This window comes from Ruditapes philippinarum, unplaced genomic scaffold (genome assembly GCF_026571515.1).
Source record: "Ruditapes philippinarum isolate M1 unplaced genomic scaffold, ASM2657151v2 ctg62_1_1_1_1, whole genome shotgun sequence".
NCBI lineage: Eukaryota > Metazoa > Mollusca > Bivalvia > Venerida > Veneridae > Ruditapes > Ruditapes philippinarum.
In genome coordinates, this window is record NW_026865791.1 from 334,383 (window position 1) to 347,173 (window position 12,791).

At 30.8% G+C, this 12,791-nt stretch overlaps 1 protein-coding gene and 1 long non-coding RNA gene across 2 annotated transcripts in view; one reads left to right on the top strand and one right to left on the bottom strand.

The window, feature by feature from the left end:
• Positions 1–12,791, bottom strand: part of LOC132730354 (atrial natriuretic peptide receptor 1-like) — a 42,683-nt gene that overhangs the window by 24,602 nt on the left and 5,290 nt on the right. The window lies entirely within an intron of this gene.
• LOC132730356 (uncharacterized) lies at positions 1,787–4,357 on the top strand. The gene is made up of 2 exons (XR_009625752.1): positions 1,787–3,210; positions 4,156–4,357. It is a non-coding gene; the product is annotated as an uncharacterized LOC132730356 (long non-coding RNA).

Sequence of the window (12,791 nt, forward strand, 5' to 3'; positions counted from 1 at the left end):
TTTTTAATGGAATTTAAATTTTTGAACAATTTTGGAAGGGGTCCATCTAAGAATCATTTCTGTAAAGTTGCAATTGGCCATGTGGTTTAGGAGATGTTGTTTGAAAAGTTTGACGCCATTTTTTGAAGGACGCACGACGGACGCAGAGTGATGACATTAAAAAAATGACATATTGCTTGGCATTTTGCCCTGAAGACAGCCATTATTATACAGGGTTCCCACTCTTAGATATTTTGAAAATTTAAGGACTTTTCCAGGACTTATCAAGGACCTTTTTTGATTTTTTAAGGACTTTTTAGAAGATTAAATTTCACGCTATTCAATTTTTTGTCCTATGAATATTTTCATGGTTACAGTACAGATATCGAGGAATGTGCAAATTCCTGCGAGTATCGAGTAATCTCAAAAAGCGTGACTCCGAGTGGATTATAAATTTCTAGGGTGAAAAAGAGTGACTCCGAGACAAAAACGAGTGACAATTTTGTCCGCGGGACTCCGTGAATCTCGGAGTCAAAAAGAGTGACTCCGAGAAAATAAGACTGATTTGGTACACGTATGCTTTATTTATTTATTTATTTATTAATATAATGCTCTACCTCTAAAATAAAATCCTTCAACGCATGTATTATTTATTCAAAATAACAATGTTGTCGAAAATTCTTCGTTGATGTAAAGTATCACAAGTGAAAACGAAAGTAGACACACTTGATTCATTAATTAATTAAAGGAAAGAATAACCGATGATTTCCCGCAATTCCCGTAACGCGCAGTGTCAAAAACCTATTTAATTTAGTATTCTAAAATAAGAAAATATAGATGAGCTTCTTTTTTGCATTGTTTATACAAATTTATAATTATTATGTAAGCAAAAAAAGAAGAAGAAAAAAAGGAAATACATGGCAAAACAACCACGTGCTTAGGTCAATTCATTCCATTAATTGACATACTACCCGGGTGTAGATTTTCCGAGGTTTATGAAAAAAACCATGGAAACTGCTTCAAAAACCTTGGAAATAAACCAGTTTTACAAGGTTTTTTCTTAATTCCGAGGTTTTTTTTAAAACCTTGGAAACTTTATCCAAGGTTTTTGTATAAAAATCCTTGGAAATAAAGAAAACCTTGGAAACTATCTCGGAATTAAACACTCTGCCAAAAATCAGCTCGGAAAAAGCTTGGAAATAAGAACTTTGTCATTTTTTTGCTCGGAAAAGAACTTAGAAAATTTACGTAAAATTTGTTGGAAACACTTTGCCAATATTTAGCTTGGAAATGACCTCGGATAATTGAACTTAACTAAATTTCATATCGGAAAATGTTAAGACATAATCATGATTTAACTTATAATGGGCATCAAAAGCAATAATCAACAGTTAAAGCAAACTAAGATAACAACCCAACTGTAGATTGCCAATGGATATTTCTTAATCCATGGTCAGAGCAAACAATTGTCCAACAGCATGGAAAGGAGAGATTTGGTCCAGGGAATCAATTTTTAGTAATTCCTTTTCAATAAATTGGTACTTTAATCTTCTGAAGCCATTTTTGTGGGAGGAATCAATTAAAAAAATTTAAGTGTGAAAACATGGAAAAGTTAAATAAAATGTAAATTCCTTGTTGCCATAAAATACCTTTTATTAATGGCTATAAAGGTATTGTAACTAATCATAATAAGATAAAGATTATTCAAATAACTGATGATCAGAAAGACTTGAAAACTATTTTTTTTTTTATTTTCATATTTTTTTTTATATTTCTTATAATTATTGTTACTAGATATCTTCTCCATTTTTAAGAATAGATAAAAGAGCAAAACTTATAATTATACAAAAACAAACAATCAGTGTTTATGTCTATTAGTTTCTAAATGCATCAGTATTTTTCCTGCAGTTTCTTTCTATATATAGACTTAACTTAGGGTTTCTTGACAGCCTGTAAGCAACACTGAAATAAGAATGCTATTAATCTTTAATATATGTTTTTATGCCATATAAAATAGTATATTCTACTAAGCAAGTCTGTGACATACATTCAGATTACAATTTACTCTGCCATTAATTATGTGTACAATAAACATAAATAGTTATTAATTGTCCTTTTAATATATAATTATGTACAATTAATGTGTAAAATATGTATGCTTGATACTTTCTTATAATTAAGATAAATAAATACAGTGCATCCACTAAGTTTTCACACACAGAATATAACACACTGATCAGATAAAACTAATGGCACCCCAGGTGGTTCCCTCTTATAATCTATGCATGATCAATCTTCTCATTGAGCATTCTGGGATAGAACAGATTGTTCCATGTGATTATTCAGGGGGAGTCTGGGTTTTTATACAATCCAAAACAGTCTAAAATGACACTGCAACTGTGATTCTCTTATAATTTTCAAGTTTTACTTTTATTTATCATTTGATATATTTGTACCTTCAATAAAATTAATGTAAAAATAAAATGATGATGGCTTTGATATTTTGGGATCACCCCTGTTTCACATTATGATTGCCCCTTCAGTTATACTGTTGAAAAATTTGAATCTCAGACATTAATGGGTCAAGTGGTTATAGTTGGAAGTAGTGCAAACCTGGATTTATTTTAAGCAATTTTGGACATATCTTGTTTTAAATGTTAGGGAGCATATTTTGGAATTTTCAAAGAAAACATTTATCTAAGTGTGACAAGATTCAGGAAATGTTTGGTTGTTGTAATTGAACCTAAAGATCAATGACCTGGGACAGGAAGATAAACAAAAGAAACATGATAGTAAAAAGGTTCAGGTAAATAATTTTAGATACATTTATGCATAAAATCTGTTGTTGTTTTTTTTTCAAATAAGTATTAAATACAAACTATTTTAGATCTATATTTTTAACCTAAATGTAAGCTAGTTTAAATACAATTGTTTAGAGGATATTTTAAGAGTATTAATGTTATTTTTGTCTATGATTGTATTGAACAAGATGAGTGCATGAAACTATGATGACATTATTTATAAACTCAAATTCATCTTTCATCTATTATTTGAATCTACAAATTTTTAATTACAGAGTCAGCTTGAAAGCAAGTTTGCAAGACTGTTCCAAACTACAAGAAGATGGCAATCCAGCTTTGCTGTGTTTTTAAATATCATAGTATATCATTGGCATCCAGGCATCGATTAAGCCAACTGTAGACCAGGAAAGGCTTCAAGGAATATACTACAGTATGTTTTTGTTTTAAAACTAGGTTTTGAAAGTTTCAATTTGAAATTTGAATGAATGAAGGTTTCTGGAACTGATTTTTTTATTGATATGCTGTTAATGTTGGAAATGCTGTTAATGTTACATGATGACTCTCCAGCTTTATTGATACAGATGTCACTTTGAGCAGACAGATACAATAAGTGTAGGCAATGGGAATCACCTTATGAAAAGCGTTATTTTTTGCAATATTTTTAGAGTGCTTTAGGTTGTAACATCCAGTATGACACTATCTAAAAGAGACATCGTTTCTTTTCTAAACATCGCAGAATTGTCACACTGCTTACCAAAGTTTTCTTGAAATCCTGACACTAAGTACTGATGAAGAAAAATAAGAAATCAACATGAAAAAAATTAAATTCACTATTTCAAAACAGTAGACCAATATTTTAAAGTAACTACAGAAAAGGTCATTTGAAAATATTAAAGCCTTCATTTTAATCAATGGTCTTGAACAACTTGTAATTCAAGTAGTTTCGGATCACTCAAAAGATGTATTTCTTTTCACAAAAGTGCTGATTTTTTAAAACAATATATATCAACAGTGAACTGATATTTTTGTCTATGGAAACGTTTCAGGAATGTATCATTTTTTTTATTGATTAATAAAAAAGAAATTAAATGATGTAATTCTGATTGCCTACACATACTGAACTGTCCTGAGTATAACCACAGGTGTTCCTTAATCCTGGGCTGGATAGCTCCCTCAGAGGGAAGAAGCCCATCCTGGCTTCAGGAGTCAAAAATACAATGTTGTAAGGCAAGTAGTTTGAAGTCTTTGATCCTGACCACATGGAGAGGGAAGCGCCCAATGGAGAGGGAAGCGCCCAGTGGTGATTTTATATAATTGTTTTTCTAACTTCTTTCAATGGCTGTACTTTATTAAATGTTTACTTTATTTATTTCAGGAATTGTATCCTGGAGCATTTTCCACATGTGACCCCTGTGATGGTGAGGGAAAAACTAAGGGACATTTAAAAATCATGAAGAGTGAACAGGAATTCAAAAGATAGATATTTGAATACATTAAAATTTAACCGGATACCAAAATATTATAACTGAACATTGAGTGTAATATTTACCATTAAAGACTTCTAACTTAACTTTTCATTTGTAGTGCATTACTATTTACTTCACACTGACATTAAATGTTTCAGTGAGTCATGTGATCATTTTTTGCTCTGTATTATTACAAAGAAGTTTCTTAATTCCTTAAAAGGACAATATAATTGCTCTTTTCAGAATATTTCATTGGATGTTATATTTTCTGATTTTCCATGGATATTCTAGAAATTTCCAAGGTTTTTGCTCAAATAAACCTTGGAAAATTCTCTGATGCCCTTAAGTAAGAATCCTCGAAAATATAACAGTATTCCCAGTTGTGAGAAACTTTCCGAGGTTTTCATTTAAAAACCTTGGAAAACAAACCACGGAAACACTTTAAAAATCCTTGGAAATCGTTCCAATACTCCGAGGTCACTCATTTTCCAAGGTTTTTTTAAAAAAAATCCTCGGAAATTATTTTACGAGGTTTTTATTCTGAAATCCTTGGAAATCGTTCCAATACTCCGAGGTCATACTTTTTACGAGGTTTTTTTAAAAAAAAAACTCGGAAATTTTTTACAAGGTTTTTCACCCTCTCCCTATTTTTCCAAGGTTTTTTTAATAGCAAAGTTTTGCAAATTCTTGTTCCAATACTCCGAGGTTTTTTTCCAAGGATTTTGAGCCAAAAACCTTGGAAAATCTACACCCGGGTATCGTAAGGGAAATTATACTTTGTACCAGAACTGAATAAAAAAACAACATTTTCTTTAAGACAGTTTACAAATTATTCTTCAGTGAAATGCATCTGCCTTGGAAAGTAAACTTCTGAAGAAGGTAATTTTATACTTTTAAGTCAGGCTTTTAGATAAATTGGTACCAGTTACATAAATGATACCAAACTGATTTCCATGTGAAGTACACGTACGTCTCCTTTTAATTGTTGGTTGATAAAAAATCCGTGAAATACGAGATGTAATACATCATTCCATACAATGCACTAGCCAAAACAGCGACACCCTATGTCGGCATGTACAGTCCTGCTTTTAATATTAATGTATTAATTTATTTTACTATTGCTTTCAGAACAATATAGTTCTAACAGAGTTAAGAAGTTCGATCTGCTAAGCAATTCTACCGATGTTGGCAGCACAAGAAAGGACATCATTAAGGAAATCATTTATGAAATTCTACCGATGTTTGCAGGGGGAAAACAACAGGCACTGCGTCGTCTCAAACATAAAACCATGAATTATAAAACAGCAACAAGAAAATTGAGATTGGCAGTGATTTTTAAAGGCATCCCGGTCTTTTTAAATCCACATACGTACATGTACAATGCATGCCCGCTTTCTGTGAAGGTCAAATATGTTCATATGCTATAATAAAAATGTTGTTTTAATTTATCGTCTATGAACAGTACATGTACGTGAAATCGGAAGTAGAATAATCTTTGTCAAAACTGTTTTTTATTTTTATAAAATGACATGATATAGACGATGTACACACCATAAACAAATAAAGCAAAAAGAAAAGGAAAACAAGCAAATAAAATGATCATTTTATTCTTTGCTGTTTTTATTTTTTGTCAATATTTGTAAAGCTGATTACAGGTGAATGAATTACGGGAGCAGTGCACTAGGTAAGTTGAACGGCCTCTGTCAACTTGCAATTTGTTAACTCCTCTATAACTTGAATTCCTCCATAATGCCTGAAATAAAAAAACAACAACAAAAATCTTAATTTATTAATGATCATCACAAGACAATTTACTTTTGATTCCAATATCAACATACATCTACATATGACTTTGATAACAGAATGAGATCGACAGATTTTTCGGAGCTATTCTTGGAATAAAATTACAACAATATATATCTAACATGCAGCTTTATTTAGAAACGATTAGGTTAACAACAATATATTACTAACATGCAGCTTTATTTAGAAACGATTAGGTTAATGTTAATTTTCAAAAATTATATATAAATCAAGTGTCTTCTAATTAAAATCAATGTTAAAAACGGCGGACGTGACAAGTTGACACGTAACTAAAATACATGTAAACAATGGATGTATGAAGGAACGTACATGCATCATGACAATTTTTGAAACTATACAAACCAATATAAAAGTTGGGAAAGTCAATTTTTTTATGTGCACATGTTATCAATGATTAAAATATTATGAAGATCGAAACTCATTTTCCACATTGAAAAAAAAACACAATACAATATGTGGCACCTGAAATAATTAGAACGGCACGTTATCGGTATTTGATGCAATGCATTTAGAAACATTTACATCTAAACAAAAATACGATGATGTATAAATAAACATACAAAAAATATAGAAATTTCATAAATTATAACTACATAGATTATTTTCGTCAAAAGGAAGTTGTATAGCTTTTTTTCTCGAGGAACTGTCGCAGTGATTTAATTGGACAAGACAGACATTTCAGGGTTCGACACTAACTGTTTTTACCAGGGATCCCATAGGAATCCCTGAGATTTAATTCAGGGATTCCTCCTAAATGTCAGGGATTCCTCAGATCAAAATAGTAAAATATGGAGGCAAAGAATAACAAGGGATTGCAGCAATTCGATTTCAAATTCTTTTCATTTTTGAGACTACATACAGGATATATTGTCTTGTTTCAGATGCAGAAAATGTAGTTTATGAGCTCTTTGGAAATAATGCTATTTAAAGTTTTAAAAGCGTTTCAAAGTATATATTTGGACTGCTAAGATAAATTAAAACATAATATATTTTTACATGAACATGGAAACAGAATAACATTAAGCTCACTGAACAAGAGTTCGATTTGAAAATAGCTTGCTAAAACCTGTTTTCTCCCTGGAGTTGATAATTGTGAACCAGTTTCTGTATCTAAATGAAGGTATAATGCAAGTGACTTGACAAGGTGGTTTGAATTTTTGAAGTTAAATAGGAACTGGGGAAACATTTTCCCAGATAGCCTAGGGTTCACTGAAATAGAGCCCACTTATCATATGTAGATCTTTAAAAAGTTACAGGTAATGATCAGGCTCCATATTCCAGAAAGGTCTGGTATGGATAACTGTCTATAATTATTTACTTTCATGTCATTTTTAAGGAAATTCTTAAGTATAATCACTTTAAAAAAATATTTGATTTCATTTTACATTTTTGTGTTTAAAAGGAAAAATCCCATAGATTGTTGTAAATTAAATATTTTGATAATCTTTTACTTAAGCTAATAAAAATATCAAGAAACAGTTTTGTTTGCATTACAAGTACGGTACCTTTAAATGATTTCATTTTTAAAAATGATAAGTTGCTCCAAGTCCCTGACAGGATGGGCAATATCCAAATTTATTGTTCTCAATTTTTACACTGAAATGTCCGATCCCTTTCCTCCCTGTGTATTGATTTTTTTGTAAGTTTTGACACCTGTCACATCAAAGGCACTCACCCCATACAAGCAGTCATGTAGCTCACAACACTGATTGGCTAAAAGCACTGTCAGATGAAATATACGTCATTTGCTGTATATTTCGTCATTTGCTGTATGTTTCACGTAACGCGAAAGGATTTTTTGTATTTCTTGTCGGTAAATAATGCGTGACCTTGATTGAACTTAAGACTTAAATTAGACAATGTTTTTTAATTTAGCATTGAAGGCTGTGAGTTTAAAAAAGGATTTTAAACTTAAAAGTATGGATTCTTTTTATTTTGTTTATTAATTATACTTTTGCTGTAGTCTACTGTAGGGAGAAAAAATACACCAGTTATCTTTTTTTCACAATTTTGACAGAAATTTACAATGGTCACAAGTGCCGAATTTTGGCAATAAAAAAACAAACAACAAACACTGGATAACTGTACAGTAGCTACCGCCGGCATTGCCGATCAACACAAATTTGAAGTACACATCGCTTGTGTAATAATTATACGATAATTACATTTCTTTTTTGAATTTTCACAACTCTATTTTATGAAGTCAATGCATGATATAAAATTACTGTATACAAGAATGTTTCTTCAGTCAAAACATTTTTGTCATTTTATATCGCAAATGAGTTGATAGCAGTCACTGCACAAAGAAAAACTAGCGTACATAATTCAAGAGTGTAGATTTTACCGGCGGGGTTTTTCTTTTCTTTCTTGAACCACTTTTCTTGAATATTTGTGATTCAATGACATTAATTCAGAAAATTTCAAAAATTTACACAGCAATTTTTCAGGGATCCCAACGGAATCCCCAGCTAGGAATCACAGGGATTCCTCCCGACATTTTGGGATCCTCGGAATCCCGGGACCCCGTTAGTGTCGAACCCTGCATTTAAGATTAATTAATGAAGTTTATATAATAAATTCAATTCTTAAAGAAGTATAAAAAAAAGCTGGGCCGTTATTATATGGATTATTTTAATCGTTTTTTGTTTTTGATAGAATTTCGGGTTCCTGTGGTTATTGCTACTGACCTAATTAATCGGGATAAAAATAAACTTGAGAACTGATGACGCTTGCGGTAGTGATTTTTTCTAATCAAATGTACCTTTCAACTGTTTCAGGGTAAATTGAAAACAACAACGGTAAAAATCATCTTTATTATTTTCGAAAAAAAATTAAATTGCACTTGCATTTATTTACACCAGCTAGACACCGACACGGAGTTACGCGTTAATTTTCTCTCGGAGTCACGCGCTTTTATTTTCGTCTCGGAGTCACTCTCATCACACGTTTCTCACGCGGAGTCACTCGTTTTTATGGACAAATACTCTCGCGGAGTTGCGAGTGTTTTCCTCGATCCTCCGAGGATTTTGCATATTCCTCGTTATCTGTACTGTATGTTTAAAACAACATTTAATAACACCAATATAATACATGTAGTTCATGACATAAATCTAACTCTATCTAAGAAATACATTCAGTGTCTATAAATAATGAAATGTACTTTGTGACAGCAACTGTTGCAGGGTGTCTGCAATTTTCATGTAATTTTGGTGTTTTTAATGCTTCCAAGGGATCACTTTTTTTACAAGATATTCATAGTACTTTAATAAGTAACCTCACATTTGACCTCAGTCCACTTAGGTGCATTGAATGGCAAAAGCATGTCACACTGAAGGGTATATGAAAACTGCCTGCAGGTGTTTCTACATTAAAAATATTACAACTTTCATGTTTAAATGTTGTACTCTGCTTAAGCCTGTGCTACGGGTTCTACAAAATATGGCGGCAGCACAAAATACCCAAACACACACAATAGCAATATTCATTTTGGTTTGTATACAATATAGATTTTAATGAGAAAATGAATTGATATTTACAAAATAATGTGACTTAGCCAACTATAACTTTCATTCATTCCATTGAAATTTTCAGTTCAGATGTTGTAAGAAAAAAAAGTGACATTTGCTTTTCTAACTGTTAGGTTCATCAATGAATAGACAAATGTACTTGCAAGATATGAGATTTGTTGTCTACATTTAAATTTGTAGGGTATAATTTTGTTGTAATTTCATATGTAAGTTCATTCGTATTATTTTTTTTATTTAATAGTTTTCATGGAGTATACTGTATTTGGGTATATTTTGGTTCAAAAATGTATATTTGGGTATGTTTGATTACATCTTAATGAAAGTGCATATTGTATTCATGATTAAAACAGCACTTTTTTTAGTATAACACATTCATTTTTAGTATATTTTGGCTAATATTTGGGTATTTCTTGCTACCCAAATATGGTCTGGCCAACTGGCTGTGCTCTGCCTTGACAATAGTTCATGTATGTAATACTTTTGTTTATTTTATATTGATTTACCTTTGGCTTTTAGCATGGTTGTGAGCAATAAGGTTAAACAAATCGATGCCTTGGTGCGAAAGGGTTGTAACTCATAATTTCACCGAAAATGGTTTTATGGTATTTTTAAATGTAGGAGCAATATACACACATGTTGTAAAAATATTAAACTTGAAAGCTAAAATTAAACTACCAAAAAGTATATATGTCCAAAGGTTGTAACTCAAACAGACATATTTTGTTGGTGCGAAACGGTTGTAACTTAAGTTACAACCGTTTCGCACCAACATTTTGATAATATTTTGAATAAATCCTAGTGCAAAACCGTTGTATCTCAATATCTTATATCATATTCTGTGAAATATTTAGTGGATTATTTCTTTCAAACTAACTGACAAGTTTATAAAACAGTCTCAGCTTCTGATTCCTTGTTATTTACAAATAAATTGGTAAGCTTTCATTCAGACATAATACAAGAATTTGAATAACTTACACATATTTCAAACATAAATCAATTCCAATGCTTGTTAAAGAAACAATAGAATAGTAAATTGCTTTATTTGACTAACAGTACTGTTATAGTGATTTTTTTTCAACATAAAAACTGTCATTGGTATAATGTTGCATTGTTTGCAAAATAGCAAGTAAAAGTAATGGACTTATTTTGGTTTTACGAAAATGAGATTACCGTAACTCAAAATAAATTTATTATAAACAATTGTCATACAATATATTATGATTGTATCATAGTTTGGAGACTTTTGAAAACAAGTCAGAGTTAAATTGCATACCAATACATGCACATTGCTTTAACTCACTGTCAGTCTGGAGCTTGCTTGTTAACTGGTTCATTTTTTCTGGTTTTTACATATTGTGACGACAGGGAAGGAGATAACAGTAGAAGTCATATTCAGATGCTTATACATTTGGTACTCTCATACAAATCCGACAGCCTCGTGTTTCGATGTTTTTTTAATTACTAAATATTAAAATAACTTAAAGAAATTATACAATTATTACTCAATTCTTTATTTGGTTTTAAACTTACATGAATTACTTTTATAACTTACATGTATTACTATTGGAATATTTTCATGTTTTGTCAAAGACAAATTGTATAAATTAATATTGTACTACAATTTATTTACGTTACAAGACAATGTCTGACTAGATATGTGAACAAATTTTTCTTTGACAACATATTGTGAACAGTAAGTTTAGATACATATACATATGTATAGACAAAAGTATTACAATATATTCTAACACGACCCACATTTTTCCCTATTGAACATAGAAAAACCGAAAGTGTGTGTTATTATGCAATAAAATCACTGTTTGACATTCTATATGTAGACATGTGACGTAATCATTATACACCTGACGTAACCACTAAAGATGTGACGCGCTGACAATAAGTACGGAAACAAATCAGGCGCAATTTAGCTAATTACTATGTACGGCAGCATCTACATTTTTGTATTTGTTGATGTCGTGTTAGAAATGAAATAATATATCCAAATCGGTGATTTTATTGCTTGTCATTCGGATGCTGATCATTATATATAATTCCCCGCATCCGAACTCCAAACAGTGATGTTATTGAGTAATAAAATCACAATTTGGGATATATTATTTCTTAAATAAAAGGTGTTTATGTGTAGATAATTAAGATAATATATCCCAAACTGTGATTTTATCGCTCAATAAAATCACTGTTTGGAGGTCGGATGTGTGGATTTACGAGGGAGAATGATGCACATTCAATCAACAAACAGTGATTTTATTAAGTGATAAAATCACCAATTTGGATATATTATTTTGATTCTAACACAACATCAACAAATAAAATTTAAATGCTGTACTACCTTATATATAGCTAAATTGCGCCTGATTTGTTTCCGTACTCATTTTCAGCGCGTCACATTTTTAGTGGTTACTTTGCGTGTATAATGATTACGTCATTTGTCTTAATATAGAATGTCAAACAGTGATTTTATTGCATAATAACTCACACTTTCGATCTTCTATGCTCAATAGGGAAAAATGCGGGTCGTGTTTGAATATTAAGTAAAATATGTTATTGACCCTTTGTTTTCTGTTAGATAAAAGTAAATTATCAGATATATTCTATCTGCTATTTAAAATCATTCTTAAAGATGTTAATCTCTTCCTCAGCTGTATGTGCGTTTGTGTGCACACCTGTGAATTTTATTGGGGTGGGGGGATTGCATTTTGCAATTGTTATTATTTGCAGGCCTTATTTTTTCTCATTTAATTACTGACTGATTTATATCATAATAAACAATGAAATTTGGGACTGTAAAGAATATTAAGAATATCATGAGCAGTGAAGTTAGAAGCTTAGAACATCTATTATCATCTTTCTCATACTTTTGGCTTAATATAGTAAAGAAGATCCTGGATAATGCTTAAATAATATAATTTGTACACAAAAGCACATCCTGGAAATTATCTAAGTTTTCAAATTAAGAAAAGCCTATGTATAGAATAGATGTAAAATAAAATGAGAGTGTTCTCATTTTCTAAAGGCTTATATTAACATCTTAGATGGTTTTGTCATTATGTAAGTTTACATTTTGAACTTTGATTCTTGCAAAAACAAACATATTTGGTACTTATGATGGGTTTGACAATCTGAACTGTGTGTACCATGGAAAAAAATATTATATATAAAGTGAATTTCTTTTA